The sequence below is a fragment of the Canis lupus genome, chromosome 11 (assembly GCF_003254725.2).
Source record: "Canis lupus dingo isolate Sandy chromosome 11, ASM325472v2, whole genome shotgun sequence".
Taxonomy (NCBI): domain Eukaryota; kingdom Metazoa; phylum Chordata; class Mammalia; order Carnivora; family Canidae; genus Canis; species Canis lupus.
The window spans coordinates 18,473,682-18,496,320 of NC_064253.1; the positions used below are offsets into that span (position 1 = coordinate 18,473,682).

Genomic DNA, 22,639 nt, shown 5'->3' on the forward strand with positions numbered 1-22,639 from the left:
TCATAGGTTAGACTAAGCTTGGACTAGTTATAGATTGGGGTTTGTCCTCATTAACAGGAAGGCAGTAACTTGGGGATAAAGAACCAGAATGTTTTCTGGCAAAATAAATAAAGTAAATTTTCTCTGCATATGCAAGGTGCAGTGTAAGCTAGATATTATAAAAGCACTACACCATTTGTTACCAGCTATTTACTATATGTATGCCTAGCCTAACTGGCTCCTAAGTTTGTAACCTTAAATACTGCTCCCCATTTCTGTTTAACAACAAAAGTACAGAAGAAAGATGCCATTATAAGCCAAGAGCCATAGAGATGCCTCTACTGGATTCAAGGGAATACTTTGAGTTCTATAGATAAATAGGCTTAGGCATGGAGACAAGTGGCAAGGCAGGAAGTACATTTTCAGACCCAGATATTTGGAAAGGTATCAAATATGAATCTGAAGAAGAGTTATTAGGAGGCCTTCCACATGCCAGCCTCTGGGGATGCCAAGATAAAGTAGCCTGGAGATCTGGAGGAATGGGTACCCTGGGGCGGAGTGGGGGCAGGCATCACAGTGGTGAGAGATCCACATCTTCACAGAAGTACATGGTAGAAAGTTATACTGCTCCTGCCACTAGCAGTTCCCCCAAACAGTTTTCTGGCACCATCATTTAAAATGGGCCTTTCAATCATGCAGAAAATGGAGCCATCCTGAAAACTCTGATTATTTGTGTCTTTAGGAAAGCACATGTGAGCGCATCATCCATGAATTGAGAATTGCTACTTGCCCCTCCATCTCGCTTACATAGCTCCCTGTCTGCTAATTAAAAATTATTACTTGATAAGTTTTATTCCACAAGTAGAGTTATAAGACCTAATATGTAAACTCTAGAATAATTTAATATAATATATAAAATAAGAAAAATCACACTAAAATATTATCACTAATGGTAAATGAAGAAACATAAATGGGTCTATCTGATACTACCTCTGCTTCATGTTACAGTGAGGAAATTAAAATGATAATAGGAGTCTGACAGAGAAAAGGAGGAGGCTGTTTTCAAGAAAACAAATATTCCAGGCAGCCCAAGTGGCTCAGCGGTTTAGCGCCACCTTCAGCCCAAGGCCTGATCCTGGAGACCTGGGATCAAGTCCCATGTTGGGCTCCCTCTGTGGAGCCTGCTTCTCCCTCTGCCTGTGTCTCTGCATTTCTCTCTCTCTCTCTCTCTCTCTCTCAATCTCTATCTCTGTATCTCATGAATAAATAAAATCTTAAAAAAAAAGAAAACAAATATTCCAACTTTATTGTCTTTTCCAAGGCTATTCCCAGTTTATTTTCAGTTGATACAAGTCAGAAAAAAGTTGCCACAGTCACATACTCAGACAACTCTGTTTCATTTGATTTCTTGGGTTTTGTTTGTTAACAATGACTTTCATCAAAGGAAACTTCAGTGTCAGAAAACTTATTCCTTAAATTATTGCTGTATTCAAAAGTAATCCTTTAACTTCCTCTATACTTTTCCTACAACATTTTTTAATACTAAATTTCTTGTCAAATTTTGGAGAGTTGTGTAAAGCATCATCTCAAATCCAAAGTGTTTATTTTTTTATTTAAATTAAATCCAAAGCATTTAAATCTGTAACAAAATCAGAGTACCCAGCATTTCTCCATAAATATGAAAGAATGTATATGGACCCAGGGATCATGAAAGAAATGCCCATGGGATTCAACTCAAGACTTCTTACTAGAGAAAAAAATTACTGGAAAATCATTTGAAGAATGTACATCTTTCCAGGATAACTGGGATACATTCACAGACTGGGAAGGAAGCATGGAATTTTTCTTTGAATATCGTGACTTCCCATCTGTAACTAGATTCATGTTGAGTGGCATGTTTTCTCTAGGACTGGGCTTCTCTGTTACTCTGCCAGCTTCTCCTGTTCACCTGGAATTATATCTAGAAAAACAGGGAGAATAAGTTTGTCCTTGGTAAGAAAAATACTATAGCTACAAACCAGTGACTTTTAAACAAGGATTTTTTAATTAAGTCACACCCAACATGGAGCTTGAATTCACGACCTTGAGATCAAGCACTGCATGCTAAAACAACTGAGCCAGCCAGGTGCCCCTGAACAAGGATCTTAGTAAATAAAAATTTCACACTAATCACACTATCTCTGTATTAGTGGGTGATGGGCTATGTTATATCAATTATATTTTGTTTCCTTCCATTTCCTATAAAATGTTATATTTTATGCTTTGTAATTTCCAAATTTTCTATTTATAACATCTGATTATAATCAGAAAAAATTATAACGTGGAAAAATAGAGAAAAAATGTGGTTATATGTCTGTAAGAATCCTAAAGCAGTAACATCACTCAAACTAATTTTTTTTTAAATATTTTATTTATTTATTCATGAGAGACACAGAGAGAGAGGTGGAGATGCAGGCAGAGGGAGAAGCAGGCTCCCCAGAGGGATGGGAGACTAGATCCCAGGACCCCAGGATCACACCCTGAGTTAAAGGCAGATGCTCAACCACTGAGCCATCTAGGTACCCTCAAACTAATTCCTAAGGAATAAAGTCATAATACATATCTGGCTTTATAATGGCTCTTCTTGCTTTCTGAAGACTCCTTACTGAACTCCAAAAGACAAAGAGGAGATTTTAAAAGTCGAAAAGTAGTTTTCTAACTTTTAAATAACCAAACTTTATTTTCCACCCAACAAATTCAAAATGATACACCTGTGACCTGGTAGTAAACTAAGGGAACTATGAGTGAACCCTGCAGGCAGACCTGAATTTGCTCTTTGAAAATGTATGTGCATATGTTACTGTTTCCTAGGGTCTTTACCTATGAATATGAAAATGCTGACTTAGCATTCTTTGTAAAACATTTCCTGTGTGACCAGAGTGAAACACTCTGACCTGTCCTATCATGTTTACAATAATATTTAACAAATAGCCAACAGATCATACATTGTAAATGAAATCATGACTGGTAATGCCTAGATGGTTTTGAATGTTACAGTTTTTCAAAATCTTGGAGGCCTTCTGTACTTGGCTTATACCAGATTGTGTTTCTTTTTCTAAAATTTGCTTGGCTTATCAGTATTTAAAATTTAAGATCAATTTCACTTTCTATGGTAAAAAGAAACCTATTAACACCCCCTATTTAAAAGTTTAGTGTATTGATATAAAATAAAGTTCTTACAATAAAGTTACCTTATTATTCACAAGGTTATTGAAATTTCAAAATGGTGTGTAATTTTTTAAAATTAAGACATAATGCACAGGTTAAATAGTCTAAAACATTAATTAAAGCCTCATATTTTAAACTTGAAAGCAGTTGTCAACCATTTTTCACCTTCCAAGTATAACTAAAGTCATATTTTGGCATAATTTTGAAAAAGGAATATCTTACATTAGAATTCTTCCACATCCACTCCATAGAATAGTTTTTTTTCAGTGATTTCCAGAACATTGGTGAAATTTAGAATTTTAAGTACGTTAAAGATTCTATTCATAATGGAAGAAATTTAAATCGACAATGTAAAAAATGAAGTTTTTAATTTTAATGCTTCAACACTAGAAGTTTAAGGAAATGCTTTGTAATTTTTAGAAATCTTACTTAAATATATTTAAAACACAGGAAAAAAAATCTGGAATTGGTACATTGTATCTTTTTTCCTTTCTAAAAAATCAACCAGTTGGCTTTTTTTTTTTCTAATTACAACTAGCTCTAAAGCATCATAGCTTTTTTCTCTTTAAATTTATATATAAATTTTAAGGAGGTTTAATAAAGTTAATAAATAGTACACTTGTTTCTTGGTTGTTAAGAACTGTCCAAAACAATGTTAAATGTCAATAGGAAAATAGTTTTTTTTTTAATTTTTTTATTGGAGTTCAATTTGCCAACATATAGCATAACACCCAGTGCTCATCCTGCCAAGTGAGGAAAATAGTTTTTTAAGTCTTCCAGAATATCTTGATGGTTAAAGGATGCATTTAGCACAATGGAGGTGCTTGAGAAGCCAAATGTCAAACGGCTGATGTGACTTGGAATCTACATTGCTGTATAAAAAAGATAGAAATGGATTTTCCACTCCTGGGGTAGTCACCTTATTCCTCCAAATTAAAAAAGTGTTCTTGAGAATGGAAAATATCTTGCTATATGATTAGCACAGAAGATCATTTATTTTAAATATTACCTGAATCTGGAGTGTTTCAGGATAGGGCAAAAGATACAATTTTTGAAGGAAATATTCAGTGTTGATTTAGATCTGTATTCATTTGTGAAACCATTCAGAATGTTTCTGGTCATACCTTTTACTGACAATGATTGTCACACTTGGTTTAATAAAAATTGAAGGACTAGCTGATGAAGTCCTCAGAATTTGCAGTTAATTTATTCTGCAAATGCATAGTGCTGCATAAGTCGGGAATTCTCAAGGGTTTACATGATTACCTGCCTGACTTCCATAAAATTAAGCATAAGCATACGTTCTAGAACTTTGATAGGCTCCTTTAAAATATTTCCCCTTTATCTGTAAAACAACAAGAATGGTATAATAATATTAACCTCATAGAGTGAAGATTAAATGATACAATGAATGCCTGGCACAAAGAATCAACTATTACCTGGATTTTTTTTCTTCTCCCCATAGGATTATCTGAGCATGTGCAGTCAGATACTACTATATGTTATGCCTAACATAATATACTGAGTAACAGGCATTTGATTACTACCTTGTATCAATAATATGAGTAGATAGAATGGAGAAAATAAACTATGACAAAGCAGTGTATTTTCACTGTTAGCTATTAGTAGAATTTAATAAACATTCTTTGGTTTAATTAATAGGAATCTTTAAAGAGTAAACTGAGCTAGAGATTTTATCCATTACCTACAAATCTGTAACAGTAATAATTTATAAGATTAACCTAATGTTTCCCAAGTTTCTAATATCCTAAGTGAATATATACTTTCCTACCTTATGTTTATAAATCCTGGATTTGTTTCTCAGGGATAAAAATGCTCCTATAGAATAAATGGCATAGCTCCTTGGATTTATGGACTGTAAATTCTACAACAAATTATTGCACAGGTACACATAACTGTAAAAAGTAATCCTGATTTATTTAGGGGCAGTTTGTCTTGGTGTACATCTACCTACATACAGCTGAAAAATTTTCTGCTTTCTAACCTAGACATCATTTTTCACACTTGGTTGTTAAGGCTTCTCAAAGCTTGTGCTTTTTAAGAAGAAACAAAACAAAACAAAGCCCAGGAGAGCATTTTTTCCTTGGTTGATTCTTCCAATATATTTATAAGCCTTGGGATTTCTAATGGATCTGTTTCAAGCTCTGGACATCCCCTCTAATGAAATATATTGATCCTCTTTACATTCTTCACAAGGCTAATTTACTACTAAGTGGAAATATGCATGTAAAAATACAGCAAGAGAATGAAAAAAAAAGGGAAAAGTATTTTTCCTTTCTATTTTTATTTTCTGTTTAGTTTCTGTATTTATTTTATAAATATAGTAGTTCTCTATAAATCATTCACAACCCTATATAAATGTGTTATTCATACTGAGCTCAATACATTTGAGACCCTGGTATATTTTTCTTCCTGTGATTTAATCTTTAAGCCTCCATTTTACTTAGAATATTTTCCATAATCTCTACTTTAACCCTGCTACAGAGCATTTTCTGGTCTTAAATTATCACTTGGAAAACCATTGGCATCTAGCTACACATCCAAGGCTATCCCTCAATACCCATGCAAATGCTTTTTTTTTTTTTTTTTTTGCGTAGCTCTCTACAAATCTTTCTTCAACCCAGTCTTCAACTTCCCATTTTCCCAAGTCTTCCTCAGTCATCTTGCAACTGAGCATGCATCTGCAGGATTTCTGTACTATCTCAACTTCCCCTGGTGAAACATTGGTTTTCTTGCACTAACCGTAACCAGAGTGTTTCCTGAGGATATGACTTCCTTTTCACCTCTCTTAAGTGGGGATTCCTTTCCCTCATATCTTAGGATTTTAAGAGCATGAGGTTTGTGTAGTTGTACACTTTAGTTCTGCTTGCTACATTCAAGCTGTTTCTCCTCCTACATGCTTCAAAAACATCATTCAGTTGAGTTTATTGCAAAAGTCTATGCCACCAATTAATACTACTTACTGTTGTTCACTGCTGACTTCTAGTTCACTATCTTCAATCAGCGATGGCTTTGGTATCTGGCTTATTCTTTCCTTTATCTTGTAACTTTTTGCCTGTGATTGAACCCAACAATCTTTTCTCTCCATTCCTGTATCTTATTAATGACTAATGTAAAGAAAATTACAGAAAACTGTTAACTGGTTTCAGCACAGATTTTTGAACACCAGTGATCACTCAACACTACTAATCAATCCCATCATATTTTCTCTGCTCAAACGTTTAAGGCTCCCTCTTCCCTCAATCTAGCTAATAACTTCATTTTAGTAATCTAAAGTTAAATAGAAAATATCAAAGGTGAACTCCCTCATCTTCTGGCCAACAGATTTATTATCATCCTTTCTGCATCTGTATCCACATTCTCTGCTTTTCACTTGTTACCACAACACATGTAGTTTGAAACTCTTCCTTCTAGTCTCTTAAGAATCTGTTTTCCACAGTTGTCCCTTATGCAAAATAAATTTCTCCATTTCATTATGGAATTCTGAGAATCTAGTTCTAGTGTATTTCTTCTAGCTGTGGCTTGTTTTTTCTGCCTCTTTTTATTTAAAAAATTTTTTTTAAATTTATTTATTCATGAGAGACACAGAGAAAGGCAGAGACACAGGCAGAGGGAGAAGCAGGCTCCATGCAGGGAGCCTGATGTGGGACTCTATCCCAGGACTCAGGGATCATGCCCCGAGCCAAAGGAAGACACTCAACCGCTGAGCCATCCAGGCATCCTTCTACCTCTTTTTAATAAAGAGTCTATGATCTCTTTCTTAAAAGAGAGTCTATGGTCATTTTCTCCAAATATTCCCCTTAATTTTGTCTGAAGCCATCCCAACTGGATTTTCACTTCATTCATTCCAGCCTAACATATGATCTCTGCTGGAAAAATGTTTCATGTGTACTTGAGAAAAATGTGTATTCTGCTGTTAGATAGAATGTTTTGTGTATGTCTGTTAGGTCTAATTGTTTTGTAGTGTTATTCAAGCTCTTATTTCCTTATTAGCCCTTTGTCTGGTTGCTCTATTCATTACCAAAAGTGGGGGATTGAAGTGTCCTATTTTTCTAAAGATTTCTATTTCTGCTTTCAGTTTTTTCAATGTTTGCTTCATATATCTAGGAAATTTGATGTTTGATATATATGTATTTTTAATTATTACAACTTTGTAAATTGACCCTTTTATCATTATATAATGTTGTTTCTCTCTTATAATAGTTCTTTTCTTAAAGATTATTTTATCTGGGCAGCCCGGGTGGCTCAGTGGTTTAGTGCCACCTACCTTTAGCCCAGGGTGTGTGATCCTGGAAACCCGGGATCGAGTCCCACGTCGGGCTCCCTGCATGGAGACTGCTTCTCCCTCTGCCTGTGTCTCTGCCTCTCTTCTCTCTCTCTCTCTCTCTCTCTCTCTCGTCTCTCATGAATAAATAAATAAAATCTTTAAAAAAAAGATTATTTTATCTGAGATTAGTATAGCGACCTTTGCTCTCTTTTGGCTACTATTCGCATGAAATATCTTTTTCCATTCTTTCACTTTCAACCTAGTATGTCCTTAAATCTAAAATGAGTGTCTTTTAGGCAGCAGACACAAGTTAGAAACAGATCCTGTTTTGTTTTATTTTTAATTCAGTTAACCAATCTGTATCTTTTAAATTACAGAGTGTAAGTCCATTTATATTTAAAGCAGTTACTGGTAAGGAATAGCTTACTATTACCATTATTATTTATTTTCTCTATGCCTTTTTTTTAGAAGGGGGGGCTTCATTTACTCCATTTTTGTCTTTCTTTGTATTTAATTGATCTTTCATAGTGACACATTTGGATTCCATATTATTTCCTTTTGTATACATTTTGTAGACATTTTCTTTGTTTTTTACCATGAGGATCACATATAATATGCTAAGGTTAAAGAGTCCCTTTTAAACTGATACAAACCTAATTCAACCATATATAAAAACTATACTCCTTTACAGCTCTGCCCCCTCTCAAAATTGTAATGATACTGCTTTTTATATTTTTGCATGCATTTATTTTTATTGGGGAGCTTTATATTTTTCTGACTTTTATTTACTCTTTAGCATCATTTTGCTTCAATATAGAGGACTCTTTATTATTTTTATAGGACAAGACCACTGGTAATGAACTCCTTCAGCTTCTGTTTATCTAAGAGGGGCAGAGGCAGAGGGAGAGAGAGAGAATCTCTTTTTGTGGGGTGGGGAGAATCTTAAGTGGGCTCAACACTGGGCTTAATCTCATGACCCTGAGATCATGACTTATACTGGAATCAATAGTCACCTGAGCACCTCGCTGTGCAGAAACTTTTTAACTTGATGTAGTAGTACCTATTTATTTTTCTTTTGTTGTCTTTGCTTCTGGTGTCAAATTTAAAATTGTTTACTTTAAAATTTACAAATATGTTTTCTTTTATAAATAATCTAACTTCTGGAAATAGAATAATTTAACTTTTAAAAATAGCTTTATTGAGGGACACCTGGGTGGCTCAGTGGTTGAGCGTCTGCCTTCCGCTCAATGCATGATCCCATGGTCCTAGGATTGAGTCCCTCATCAGGCTCCCCACAGAGAGCCTACTTCTCCCTCTGCCTATGTCTTTGCCTCTCTCTGTGTGTGTCTCTCAGGAATAAATAAATAAAATCTTTTAAAAAATAGCTTTATTGGGGGTGGTAATTTGTGCGGAGGCCACTACGCTCCCCAGCGACCTCCCAGTGACTCACCATCAGGAGCAGTACCTTGGCGAAGATCACAGAGATGGAAGCGAGATGGCTCTGACTCAAAAAACAAGGCCACAGCACACTACCTAGGGCTGTTTACGGCTTGCCTTGCTAAACTTTGTAGAGAATTCATTACCCCAAAAGGTGGTGGTAGTGGTGGGGCAGGAGAAGGTTTTGATGTGGCCAAGACAGGTGTTGTTCAAATTGGGTTTGTGGGTTTTCCATCAGTGGGGAAGTCAACACTACTTAGTAACCTGGCAGGTGTATATTCTGAGATGGCAGCCTGTGAGTACACTACTCTGACCACTGTGCCTGGTGTCATCAGATACAAAGATGCCAAGATCCAGCTCCTGGATCTTCCAGGTATCATTGAGGGTGCCAAGGATGGGAAAGGTAGAGGCCATCAAGTCATTGCAGTGGCCCAAACATGTAACTTGATCCTGATTGTTCTGGATGTCCTGAAACCCTTGGGACATAAAAAGATAATTGAAAATGAGCTGGAAGGCTTTGGCATTCATTTGAACAGCAAACCCCCCAACGTTGGCTTTAAGAAGAAGGATAAAGGAGGCATTAATCTCACGGCCACTTGCCCTCAGAGTGAGCTGGATGCTGAGACTGAAGAGCATTCTGGCTGAATACAAAATTCACAATGTTGATGTGACTCTGCGTGATGCCACAGCAGACGACCTCATCGATATGGTGGAAGGAAACAGAGTTTATATCCCTTGTATCTATATGTTGAATAAGATTGATGAGATCTCCATTGAGGAATTGGATATCATCTATAAGGTGCCTCACTGTGTACCTATTTCTGCCCATCACCACGGGAATTTTGATGACCTATTGGAAAAGATCTAATACTATCTGAAACTAGTGAGGATTTACACCAAACCCAAAGGCCAGTTGCCCAATTATCCCCTACTACAGTGGAGGATTTCTGCATGAAAAATCACAAAAATCTTATCAAAGAATTTAAATACGCTCTGGTCTGGGGTATGTCTGTGAAACATAATCCTCAAAAAGTGGTAAAGACCATACATTGGAGGACAAGGATGTAATTCAGATTGTGAAGAAGTGAAACCTTCCCTTCTGCCCACCTGCTGGGCCAACCATAGCAGCTTTTCCCGTGACCAAGCACCTTATCCCAAACCCCTTCCGGCTTTGGTAGCCAGTGGATCAGGATTCAGGAAAGGGAGATGGAGGCCGTCAAACTGGAACTTTACTTGTCTTACCTTGGTGTCACCTTATAAATTCAACTGCATAAAGGACCTGGTAAGCCAGCCAGCTATTGGGGGGGGGGGGGGGGAGAAGCTTTATTGAGATATAATTTACATACCATAAAATTCATCATTTTAAGCATCTAATTCAATGTACATTCATAGGGTTGTACAATTATCATAAGTCATAAAATGTCTTCATCTCCTGCCAAAGAAACCATTGGCTATTATTCCTTATTTTCCCCCACCCACCTCTAAGCAATCACTAATCAACTTTTTGTCTATATTGGTTTACCTATGCTAGACATTTCACAACAGTGGAATCTTACAGTTTATGGTCTTATGGTCTTTTTAATCTTTTTTTTTTTCACTTAACATAATGTTTTCAAGGTTTATTCATGTTTAGCATATATTCATTCCTTTTATTGCTAAATAATATTCACTTATTCATACATAAGTTGTTGGCCACTAGGCATTTTTCTACTTTTTTGGCTATTATGAATAATACTATGAGTGTTCAGGTACAAGTTTTTGCATGGACATATGTTTACATTTCTCTTTGGTGTATACATAGGAGCGGAATTGTTGGATCATATAAGAGCTCCATGTTTAACTTTTTGAGGAGTATTCAAGCTACTTTCCACAGAAGCTATAACATTTTACATTACTACCAGCAATTTATAATGGTTCCAGTTTCTCCATATCTTTGCTGACACTTGTTATTGTTTGTCATTTTGATTATTATCATCGTAGCAGATGTGAAGTATCCTATTGTAGTTTTGCTTTGCATTTCCTAATGGCAAATGATATCGAGCATCTTTTCATATACTTACTGGCCACTTATGTTTCCTTTTTGGAGAAGTCCTTATTAAAATTGTTGGACCATTAAGAACTTTTTGCTTCAGGGTGCCTGGGTGGTTCAGTCAGTTAAGCATCTGCCTTTGGCTCAAGTCATGATTCTGAAGTCCTGGGATCGAGCCCCACATCAGGCTCCCTGCTCAGTGGGGGGTCTGCTTCTTCCTCTCCTCCTTGCTGGTGCTTTCTCTCACAATCTCTGTCACTGTCTCTCTCTCTCTCTCTCTCTCTCTCTCTCTCCTTCTAAAAAGTAAATAAAATCTTTAGAAAAAAAAACCTTCCTGATCTTTTGATTATTGAGTTGTAAAAGTCCTTTATATATTTTGTTTATAAGTCTCTTATCAGATATATGATTTGCAGATATTTTCTACTATACTGTGGGTTGACTTTTCACTTTCTTCATAATAGTTTTGAGAAGAATTATTTTATAGTTTCACAAACATAACAATCAGCTTGTTGGTCAAAAAAGAAATATTCCAAAATATATGGTGGCAAAAAAGAAAAATGATATCTGTATGCCAATCTCATATTACAGTTACAAGTTTACAGTAGAATAGCTAGGGGCAGAGGATTACTTCATATTTATGCTTACCTAGAGAATGTCTGGATGTTGAGGTAGCATATGAGCCTCATATTTGTCTCTTACAGTTTACTGGGCTTCCTAGCAGAAACAGAAAACTTTGGAACTGGCGGTATTTTTTTCACTTACAGGAATGAAAACACTGCAACAAATATAAAAGAGGACAGACTCTGCTCCTAACCTTGGAGGAATTCCCTGTGTAGATATTCAATCGAACCTGGGGCAGGTGGACAAAGAGCACAGAATGCCTAGCTCATTGTAAGTACTCAATAATGACAGCTGAATGAATGAATGCATCAATAAAAGTATATGACTTAGATTCCTTAGGGTCCTAGGCTTCTACTTGTTGCAACTTCATGACTTAAATTGTGCCTATCTAAGGTTAGTATGGGCTTGGGAAACAAAAGGTGTTTCCAAGCAACCGAAGTATCCTTAAAAAGTAAATTGTTTAGCTGCTACACAGAATGAAAACTCTATTTTCTGGAAGCTTGGCCCTGGGCACTTAAAATTTTTGGCCTTCAATAAAATCTAGCAGTAACAGTTGAAATCCTTGGTTGCTAAAGCACACTAACAGACTTCCTTGATGTTCAGTTTCCAGAAATGATGAAATTCAGGATATCCTAAGAGCAAGATGTCTAAAGCAGATATAAATGGTGTGAGGTTTCATAGCCAGTTTGAAGACAAACCTGTGATATCCTTTGGTGCCCTTGGGATGACAGTGACTGAGATTATGATAGTTAAAGGAATCAAATAAATTTTTTCTATGCATACTCTTAAACATGATGTTTTCAGTGATACAAAACCTCCACTGGTAATAAATGAATAAGGGAAATGGACCTACGACATTACATTCTTTCCTTAAATCTTTAGTGTTCTATACCAGCTGCCCCTTGAGAATATAGTATTTGGGGCACCTCATCTTCTAAAGGTCTTTTATAAAAAAGGTATTGTTACTGTTGGCTTCTTCTAATGAATTATAAATGTTGTTAAGTTACTGAAACATACTGAGACACTGACATCACAGTATAAGAATGATCTTCTTAGTGGTGCTTGACTTTCTTGTGAAATTGATGTGAACAAAATGAGTAACATTTGCCTTTATTTAAAACCATTTCTTATAACTTTTCTTAAAATACTGGGGTTGCATTCTACATAGGTCATGTTTCTATTGATTGCCTGGCCATAGACCAAGCTGTGATGAGTATGCAGTCTGATCATTAGCCTTCTAACCAGCTGATGGCATTCCTGTGCATGTCCAATACAGAACAAAGCAATTCTAGTTCATTAGCTCTCCATAAGAGCTCTACCCTGTAAATCCCTTGGCCCAGAAAGACATGAGGCCAAGGCTAAGACAAAAATTGAGGAACTAATGGACCTTTTGGGCAAATTAGTGGTGCCATGCCAATGCACTGATTTTGGTTTTCCCTGGCTCCAGTAGATTGTGAGGCACAGTTTCAGGAGTGTATTTTTGTTTTACTCAACCAGAACCATTGAAATGTCAGGCCAGTAAAATGTCACCCAACTAATTTGCCTGAATGTGGCTATGAAATTCTTTGAAATTGAATCAAATCAAGAATTGTTGAATTGAATTGAATTGTGTACATTAGGGTATTTAAAGTGTTATTTCTGAAATATTTTTTCTATTATGTATAGTTTGTCATTATAATAAGGTCCTATTTATCACATTATGTTTAGTCTACTTTTTTGTGTGGGGATAATTTTTGTATCACTAGAAAGACACTGTATCAGCTAAGAAGAGCATTTTATGTCCTCAATTTTTGAAAATGCTTATGGCCAAAAAAAGAAAAAAAAGAAAAAAAGCTATAGTAGTGTAGATCTTACTGTATGGAAACACATGTTATTAGCTTAATGGATTATCCAATCTAATACTGAAAGCATATAATACTAATACTATTATATATAGATATTATATATAGTATTATTATAGATATACTATTATACAATATTTCCTTACTAAAGGAATAGTATCTTTATCCTCTCCACTAACATAGAGATTAAATATATTGTTACATATAAAAAAACAGAATGGTAGCAGAAAAAGTCTTGGAGTTCAGGGTTAATTTTGCCTTACAAATACATGTTATTTTTCCATTTTCAAATTGAAATTAAGATCACACAGCAAAATACTCTGATCTTAAGTGTACTATTCAATCTATTTTGATAAACCCATCAACAGAATCAATAAACAGAACATTTCTATCATTTCAGAAACTGCTTCTCACCCTTTCCTAGTCAATGCCTGATGCAGGACTGGATCTGCCACCCCGGAGTTACACCCTGAGCGGAAGGCAGATGCTTAACCACTGAGCATCCCAGGCAATCCTCTTGTTTATCTTCTTAGTTAGTTGATACAGGTATTTTGTAATAGTCTACATATAATTCCTTTGCTGATTTTATTTGTTGTGAATATTTTCTTTCAGCTTGTAGCTTTTAAATGTATTTCTTGATGGTATCTCTAAAGAGCAAAAGTTTTTATGTATTGCTATAGACCATTGGACCACTTTCCTGGGACAGGACCCGCAAAAGGCCGAAGCCTGGCCAGACCTTTCCCAGGAGGAATAGCTGGGGGTCCACCTAGGGGCGTGGGTAGTGGAAAGGGGTGGAGTCCCTAGCTTTTAGAGTTTATAGCTCAGCTGCATGCCTGAGATAAAAAAGCTCAGCACAGGCAGCATGAATACAGAGTTCAGACTAAACCAGAGAGACAAGAATGATTGATTGCTCTTCTTAAGGGCTCACTGAAGAGTGGAGGGCTAGACAGCCTGACATGGTCATATTCATCCCACCCATCAGTGCTGTCTTCAGGGAGCAAAACTGTGGCACCTAGTGGAGTCAAGAGCTACTTACACCAGGCTCTGCCTCCCTACACACTGGAGGAGCATTTCTATTAGGGCAAATCCACCTGAGAATCAACACAAAGGCCCCTCCCCCAGAAGACCCACACAAACAACTTGCTGGCACCGTTTTCTGCAAAGCTTCAACTCTAGGGGAAAATACTATCTAGCTTCCTTTATACTCTTATTCCTTGTTTCTTTATTATTATTTTTTCGTTTATTATTTTATTCAATTCCTTTTTATTTTTATATATAATTTATTTTTTTAATTTTTTGTTTTCTTTAGTTTTATTTTATATATTTATTTATTTTATTTTTTTCTTCTCTTGGGATCTATTTTCTTTTAGTGAGCAGACCAAAACACACTGTTCTAGTTTCTGTTGTTCTTGTTTCTTTCTTTTCTTTCCTTGTCTGGACAAAAATGACTAGATCGAGAGATACACCCCAAAAGAAAGTACAGAATATAGTACAGCCAGAGATTGAATCAATACAAATATAAGTAAGATGTATGAAATAGAATCTAAAACAACAACTATAAGAATACCAGCTGAGCTTGAAAAAAAGCAAAGAAAGCACTAGAGAATCCCTTACTGTAGAGATAGAAGAACTAAAATCTAGTCAGGACAAAGTTTAAAATGCTATAACCAAAAGGCATTCCCAAGTGGAGTCCATTAAAATGAGGGATGGTCAAAGCAGAAGAGTGAATCAGTGATATAGAATTATGGGAAATAATGAATCTGAAAAGAAGAGAGAAAGGAAATTAGATCACAAAGATAGACTTAGGGACTTCAGCGATTCCATAAAGTGAAATAGTATTTGTATCATAGGAGTCACACAAAAGGAAGAGCAGGAAAAAGGAGAAAAAGGTTTATTTGTACAAATTATAGCAGAGAACTTCCTAATCTGGGGAAGGAAACAGGCATTCATGTCCAAGAAGCACAGAGAACTCCCCACAGAATCCACAAAAACAACTCCACACCATGTCATATTATAGTGAGACTTGCAAATTACAAAGATAAAGAGATAATTTTAAAAGCAGGTTGGGAAAAGAAATCCTTCACTACAAGGATAGACACATCATAAGTTAGCAGCAAACCTGTCCTGGCAGGCCAGAAGGAACTGGCATGATATGATACAGTCAATGTGCTAAATAGAAAAAAAAATGCAGCTAATAATACTTTTTTCAGTAAGGCTATCATTCAAAATGGAAGGAGACAAGACAAAAACTAAAGAATTTATGAACACTAAACCAGCACTATAAGAAATATTAAAAGGGACCCTTTGAGTGGAAAGAGAAATCAAAAGTAACAAAGACTAACACGGAACAGAGACAATCTATAGGAAGAGTGACTTTACAACTAATACAATGGCATTAAATTCATATCTTTCAATAATTACTCTGAATGTAAATGGACTAAATGCTCCAATCAAAAGACATAGAGTATCAAAATAGAGAAAAACAAGAAAAAACAAGACTCATCAGTATGCTACTTATAAGAGACTCATTTTAGACCCCTCTAGATTGAAAGTGAGGAGATGGAGAGCCACTGATCATGGTGATGGACATGAAAAGAAAGCTGGAGTAGCCATACTTATATCAGACAAACTAGATTTTAAAGAAAGACTAACAAGAGATAAAGAAAGATGCTATATCATAATAAAGGAGTCTATCTAACAAGAAGATGTAACAGTTGTAAATATTTATGCCCTTGGGAGCAGCCAAATATATATAAATCAGTTAATAATCAACTTAAAAAACTCATTGATAATAATACAATAATAGCAGGTGACTTTAGCACACCACTCACAGTAAGGGACAGATCATCTAAGCAGAAGATCAACAAGGAAACAAGGGCTTTGAATTACATAGTGGATGAGATAGACTTCACTGATATATTTATAACATTTCATACTAAAGCAGCAGAATACACATTATTTTCAAGTACACATGGAATGTTCTCCAGAATAGATCACATACTGGGGTCACAAATCAGGAGTTAACCAGTACAAAAGGATTGAGATCCTACCATGCATATTTTCACACCACAATCCCTTGAAACTTAAAGTCAACCATAAGGAAAAAATTGGAAGGACCACAAATACATTAAATACATGTTAAAGAACATCCCCTTCCATGTATTTGTGGTCCTTCCAGTTAGACCCCACTAAAAACAAGAATTTACAGACCAATATCCCTGATGATTATGTATGCAAAAATTCTCAACAAGATACTAGCTAATTGGATCCAACAATACATTAAAAGGATTATTCACCACAATCAAGTAGGATTCATTCCCGGGCTGCAGAGTTTGTTCAACATCTGCAAATCAATCAATGTAATATACCACATTAGTAAAGGAAAGGATATGAACCATATGATCCTCTCAATAGATGCAGATAAAGCATTTAATAAAATACAGCATCCTTTCTTGATAGAAACTCTCAATAAAGTAGAGATAGAGAAAGCGTATCTCAACATTTAAAGGCCATATACAAAAGACCTGTAGCTGATATCCTGAGGGGGGAAAACCTGAGACCATTAGATGAGGAACATAACTGAGATGTCCATTCTCATCACTGTTGTTCAACATAGTACTAGAATTCTACCTCAGCAATCAGATAATGAAAAGAAATAAAAGGCATCCAAATAGGCAGAAGAAGAGATAAAACTTTCACTCTACAAAGATAACATGATACTCTGTGTTGAAAACCCAAATGACGCCACCCATAAATTCCTAGAACTCATACAGGAATTCAGCAAAGTGTCAGGATATAAAATCAATGCACAGAAGTCCATGCATTTTTATATACAAATGATGAGACAGAAGAAAGAGAAATCAAGGAATCAATCCTATTTACAATTGCACCAAAATCCATAAGATAACTAGGAATAAACCTAATGAAAGATCAGGTAAAGGATCTGTACTCTGAAAACTATAGAACACTTGTGTAAGAAATTGAAGACACAAAGAAAAGAAAAAACATTCTGTGCTCATGGATTGGAAGAACAAATATTGTTAAAATGTGCTACCCAGAGCAATCTACACATTCAGTGCAATCCCTATCAAAATACCATCAGCATTTTTTTCACAGAGATGGAACAAACAGTCCTAGAATATGTATGGAACCAGAAAAGACCCTGAATAGCCAGAGGAATTTGAAAAAGAAAACCAAAGCTGGTGGCTTCATAATTCCAGACTTCAAACTGTATTACAAAGCTATAATCAGCAAGACAGTATGGTACTGGCACAAAAACAGACACATAGATTAGTGGAAGGAATGGAGAAGCCAGAAATGTGCCCTCAACTCTCTGGTCAGCTAATTTTCAACAAAGCAGGAAAGAATATCCAATAGGAAAAAAAGACAGTCTCTTCAAGGGATGATGTGGAGAACTAGACAGCCACATGCAGAAGAATCAAAGTGGACCACTTTCTTACACCATACATGAAAATAAATTCAAAATGGATGAAAGATCTAAATGTGAGACAAGAATCCATCAAAATCCTAGAGAACACCAGCTGCGACCCCTTTGACCCCTGCTGCAGCAACTTCCAGACATGTCTAGACATTTGCTAGACATTTCTCCAGAGGCAAGGGAAACTAAAGCAAGAATGAACTACTGGGACTTTATCAGATAAAAAGCTTTTGCACAACAGAGGAAAAACCAACAAAATTAAAAGGCAGCCTATGGAATGGGAGAAGATGTATACAAAATGACCTATCAGATAAAAGGCTAATATCCAAAAATCTATAAAGAACTTACCAAACTCAACACTGAAAAAACACAAAAATCCAGTCAAGAAATGGGCAGAGGACATGAACAGACATTTTTCCAAAGAAGACCTACAAATGGGTAACAGACACATGAAAAAAATGTTCAGGGAAATACAAATCAAAACCACAATTATGACCTCACACCTGTCGAAAAGGCTCAAATTAACAACTTAGAAAACAGCAGCAGATGTTGCAAGTATGCAAGTATGCTGATGGGAATGCACTCTGGAAAACAATATGAAGATTCTTCAAAAATAGAACTACCCTATGATCTATTGCACTATTATGTATTTATTCAAAGGATGCAAAAATCATGTTTTGAAGGGGCACATTACCCCAATCTATATAGCAGCAATGTCCACAATTGCCAAAATGTAGAAAGAGCCCAAATGTCCATCAACGATTGAATGGATAAAGAAGACATGATGTGTATATATGTGGCGGAATATCATCAAAAAATGAAATCTTGCTATTTGCAATGACATTGATGGAACCAAGAGTGTATTTTGCTACTGATGTAAGAGACAAATACCGTAAGATTTCACTCTTATGTTGAGTTTAAGAAACAAAATAAATGAATATAGAGGAAGAAAACAATAAAATAAAATAAAAAACAGAGAGAGAAGAAAACCATAAGGGACTCTTAACTCTAAGGGAGCAAACTGAGGGTTGCTGAAGAAGTAGGTGGGTAAATGTGAGATGGGCATTAAGGAGGGCACTTAATGTAATGAGCACTGGGTGTTAATGTATGACTGATGAATCACTAAACTCCACCCTGAACCTAATAATACACTGTTTGTCAATGAACTTTAATTTAAATTGAAAAGAGAAAAGATTATTTTGTCAAAAGCTTGAAATGCTCAAAGTCATAGATCCCCTGAAGGAAAGAATGTAGGAGATCCTTTTTAATTTTTTTTTAATTTCAGCTTTATTGACTGTGTCCTTGTCAAGAAATCTTTCCCTACCTCAAGGTTAGAAAATGTTTCCTCTATATTTTCTTTTAATAGCTTTTTTATTTTTGTTTTTATATATGAATCTGTAAGGCATTTTGATTTAATTTTGAGTATAGTATGAAGTAGATATCGAAGTTTTTTCTCCAAAGGTATATTCAGTTTTTCCCATGTCACTTATTAAAAAGATTTGCCTTTCTCTGTTAATTCACTTTAGCACTTCTGTTAAAAATCAAGTATCTATTTGTGGGATATCTTTTTAGTTCTATTGATTTCTTGGTCTGTCCTTTTGCCAACACTGTACTCATTTAGTAACTGTAGCTTTATAATAAATCTTAAAGTTAGGTAGCATAAGTCCTACATTTTTATTCTTTTATTTTTGAGTATGTATTAGCTATTTTTCCTTTAAAAAATTTTTTTCAGCTTTATTGAGGTATAATTGACAAAACTATAAGATATTTAAAGTGTACCTCAAGATAACTTGATATACATAGACTGTGGGAAAGGATTTACCCCATCTACTTAATTAACATCCTATTGATTGACTGGTGAGGGCATATACATTGTAGTGCCTTAGCAAGTTTCACTTCTACAGGACAGTGTTATCAACTGTAGCTACATGTTATATATTAGATCCTCAAAACAGATTCATCTTACAACTAAATATAGTTTTGTTTTGTTTTTGTTTTTATCAGCTTCTCATTTCACCTATCCCCTACCTCCTCGCAACCAGCTTCATGGTCTCTGTTTCTATCAGTTTACCTTTTTTGTTGTTGTTAAGAGTCCACATGTGAGATCATTTAGTGTTTATCTTTCTCTTTCTAACTTATTTCAGTTAGCAAAATGTCCTCTCGGTTTATTCATGTTGTCGAAAGTAAGAGGATTTCCTTCTTTTTTCTCTTTTTTCCTCCTTTTTTGGAATATTATTTATATATATATACTATATGTAGTATATATATATAATGGAATATTTATGTATATGTATAAATGGAGTATTTTGTATACATATATAAATGTGTGTATGTGTGTATATATATATAAATGTGTATATGTGTGTATATATATACTTTTTTAAATATATATATATATATATTCTGTTCTAGCTTCTGTTGTTCTTGTTGTATATATATACTTTTTATCCATTTATGTATCTTTTCACTCAGGTTGTTACCATATCTTGACTATTGTGAGTAATGTGACAAACATGAGAGTACAGCAATATCTTCAATATCCTGTTTCTATTTCCTTTGAATATATATCCAGAAATGGGATTACTGGATCATATGAGAGTTCTCTTTTTAATTTTTCCAGGAATCCACATACTATTTTCCAAAGTGTCTATATCAGTTTATGTTCCCACTAACAGTGCACAAGGGTTTTTTTTTTTCCACATCTTTACCAACTCTGATGGATATCTCTTGTGTTTTCAATAATATCCTTTTAAATTATCTTTTGATAATAACAGATTATATATCTCATTGTGGCTTTGATTTGCATTTCCCTGATGATCAATGATTTTGAGCACCTTTTCATGTATCTGTTGGTTATTTGTATGGCTTTGCAAAAATGTTTATTCCATTCCTCCACCCATCTTTTTATTCAGAATTTTTTTTTTTTTTGGTATATGTTTTATGGGTTCTTTCTATATTTTGGGTATTAAACTCTTTTTCTTTAATGATTTATTTATGTGTTTTAGGGAGAAAGAATGAGAGCACAAGTAGTGGGGAAGTACAGAGAGGGAGGGAGAATTGCAAGCCAGCTCCTCCATGCTCAGGGTAGAGCCAGATACAAGGCTTGATTCAATGACCCTGAGATCAAGACCTAAGCCGAAATCAAGAGTTAACCATTTAACCAGCAGAGCAACCCAGGTGCCCCTAGATATTAAACTCTTCATAGATACATGGTTTGCAGATATTTTCTCCCATTCCATAGGTTGCCTTTTCATTTTGTAGAACATTACTTATCTTGTGCAGAAGATTTTTAGTTTAATATAGTTTCATTTGTCTGCTTTTGTTTTTGTTATCTTTATTTTTTATGTCAAAATGTTCAGCTATTTTTCACCCTTTTTCCTTTACAAATTACAAATTATCTTGCCAATTAAAAACAATTTTTATGGATTTTTTTAAAATGTATTTACTCATGAGAAACAGAGAGAGAGAGAGGCAGAGACACAGGCAGAGGGAGAAGCAAACTCCATGCAGGGAGCCCGACGTGGGACTCAATCCTGGGATCCAGGATCATGCCCTGGGCCAAAGGTGGCACTAAACCGCTGAGCCACCTGAACTGCCCTTTTATGGATTTTAATTGCTATTACGTTGACCCCACAGATAAATTTATAGAGAACTAATATGTTAACAACACTGAGTCTTCTGATTCCTGAATATAATATTTATTAATTTATTTAAGTTTTCTCTAATTTATGTCAGGAATGCCTTATAGTTTAGCAGGCAGAAATTTGTACATCATTTCTTAATATTTTTAAATATTTCTAAATTCAGAAGTTTAAAATATTTGATGTTTTGATGCTATTATAAAATATTTAAAATTTCATTTTCAGATGAATGGTTGGTTGGTTGATTGATTTAGTCATTTATTTTTGAATAGAGACTTTATATTCTACCACACTGCTAAATTTGCTTATTAATTTTTGTAGTGTTCTGGTTTCTTCCTCAGGATTTTTTTATACACAACCAAATCATGTGAAATAATGGAAATTTTACCTTTCTAATCTTTGTGCTTGTTTCTTTTTCTGTCTCATTGCACTGATTAGGACATCACATCATTAGTTCAATACTGAATTCAGGAATAGTGAGAACAAAGATTTCACCTTGGTTTTGATGTTTGATGTTTTGATGTTTAGAGAGAAGTGATTATTTCACTGTTAAGTGTAGTATTATCTATAGATTTTTCCTGGATGCCTTTTTGAAGTTGAGAAAGTTTTATTCTATTTCCAGTTCTGAGAGCTTATATTATAAATTAATGTTGTGCTTGTCAAATGTTTTTTTTGGCAGTTAATGAAATGATTGTATGGGTTCTTTCCTTAATCTGTTGATACAGTGATGGTGAATTACATTAATTGATTTTGATATGTTAAATCAGGCTTTTATTCCTAGGAAAAACACAAATTGATCATGTTTTTTCTGTAGTACTGAATTTAATTTAGTAATATTTTGTTAAGCAATTTTGCACTAATGTTCATGAAAGAGATTTGCTGAGATAACTCAGCTTTGTCAGCTGCTTTATGTAGTGGATTAAGACAAGATGACTTCAAATAAAGTCGTACTCATATAGAATTTTCTGCTCACTTACTAGATGACTTTCAGCTAGTTACTGCATCTTTTTGATCTTTAGTTTTTCACCAGTGAACAAACATCTATTACTTCCAGAGTTGGGACTGTATACATATCTTTAAAAAAATAAGAGCCTAACTGTATTCATCCGCATTATTAAAACAAAACGAAACAAAAACAATTTAATGATATAAGCTTAT

At 34.9% G+C, this 22,639-nt stretch overlaps 1 pseudogene; it reads left to right on the top strand.

Annotated features, from left to right (window-relative positions):
- Nucleotides 1-368: 368 nt before the first annotated feature.
- Nucleotides 369-9,999, top strand: LOC112650334 (developmentally-regulated GTP-binding protein 1-like; annotated as a pseudogene).
- The last annotated feature ends 12,640 nt before the right edge of the window (nucleotides 10,000-22,639 follow it).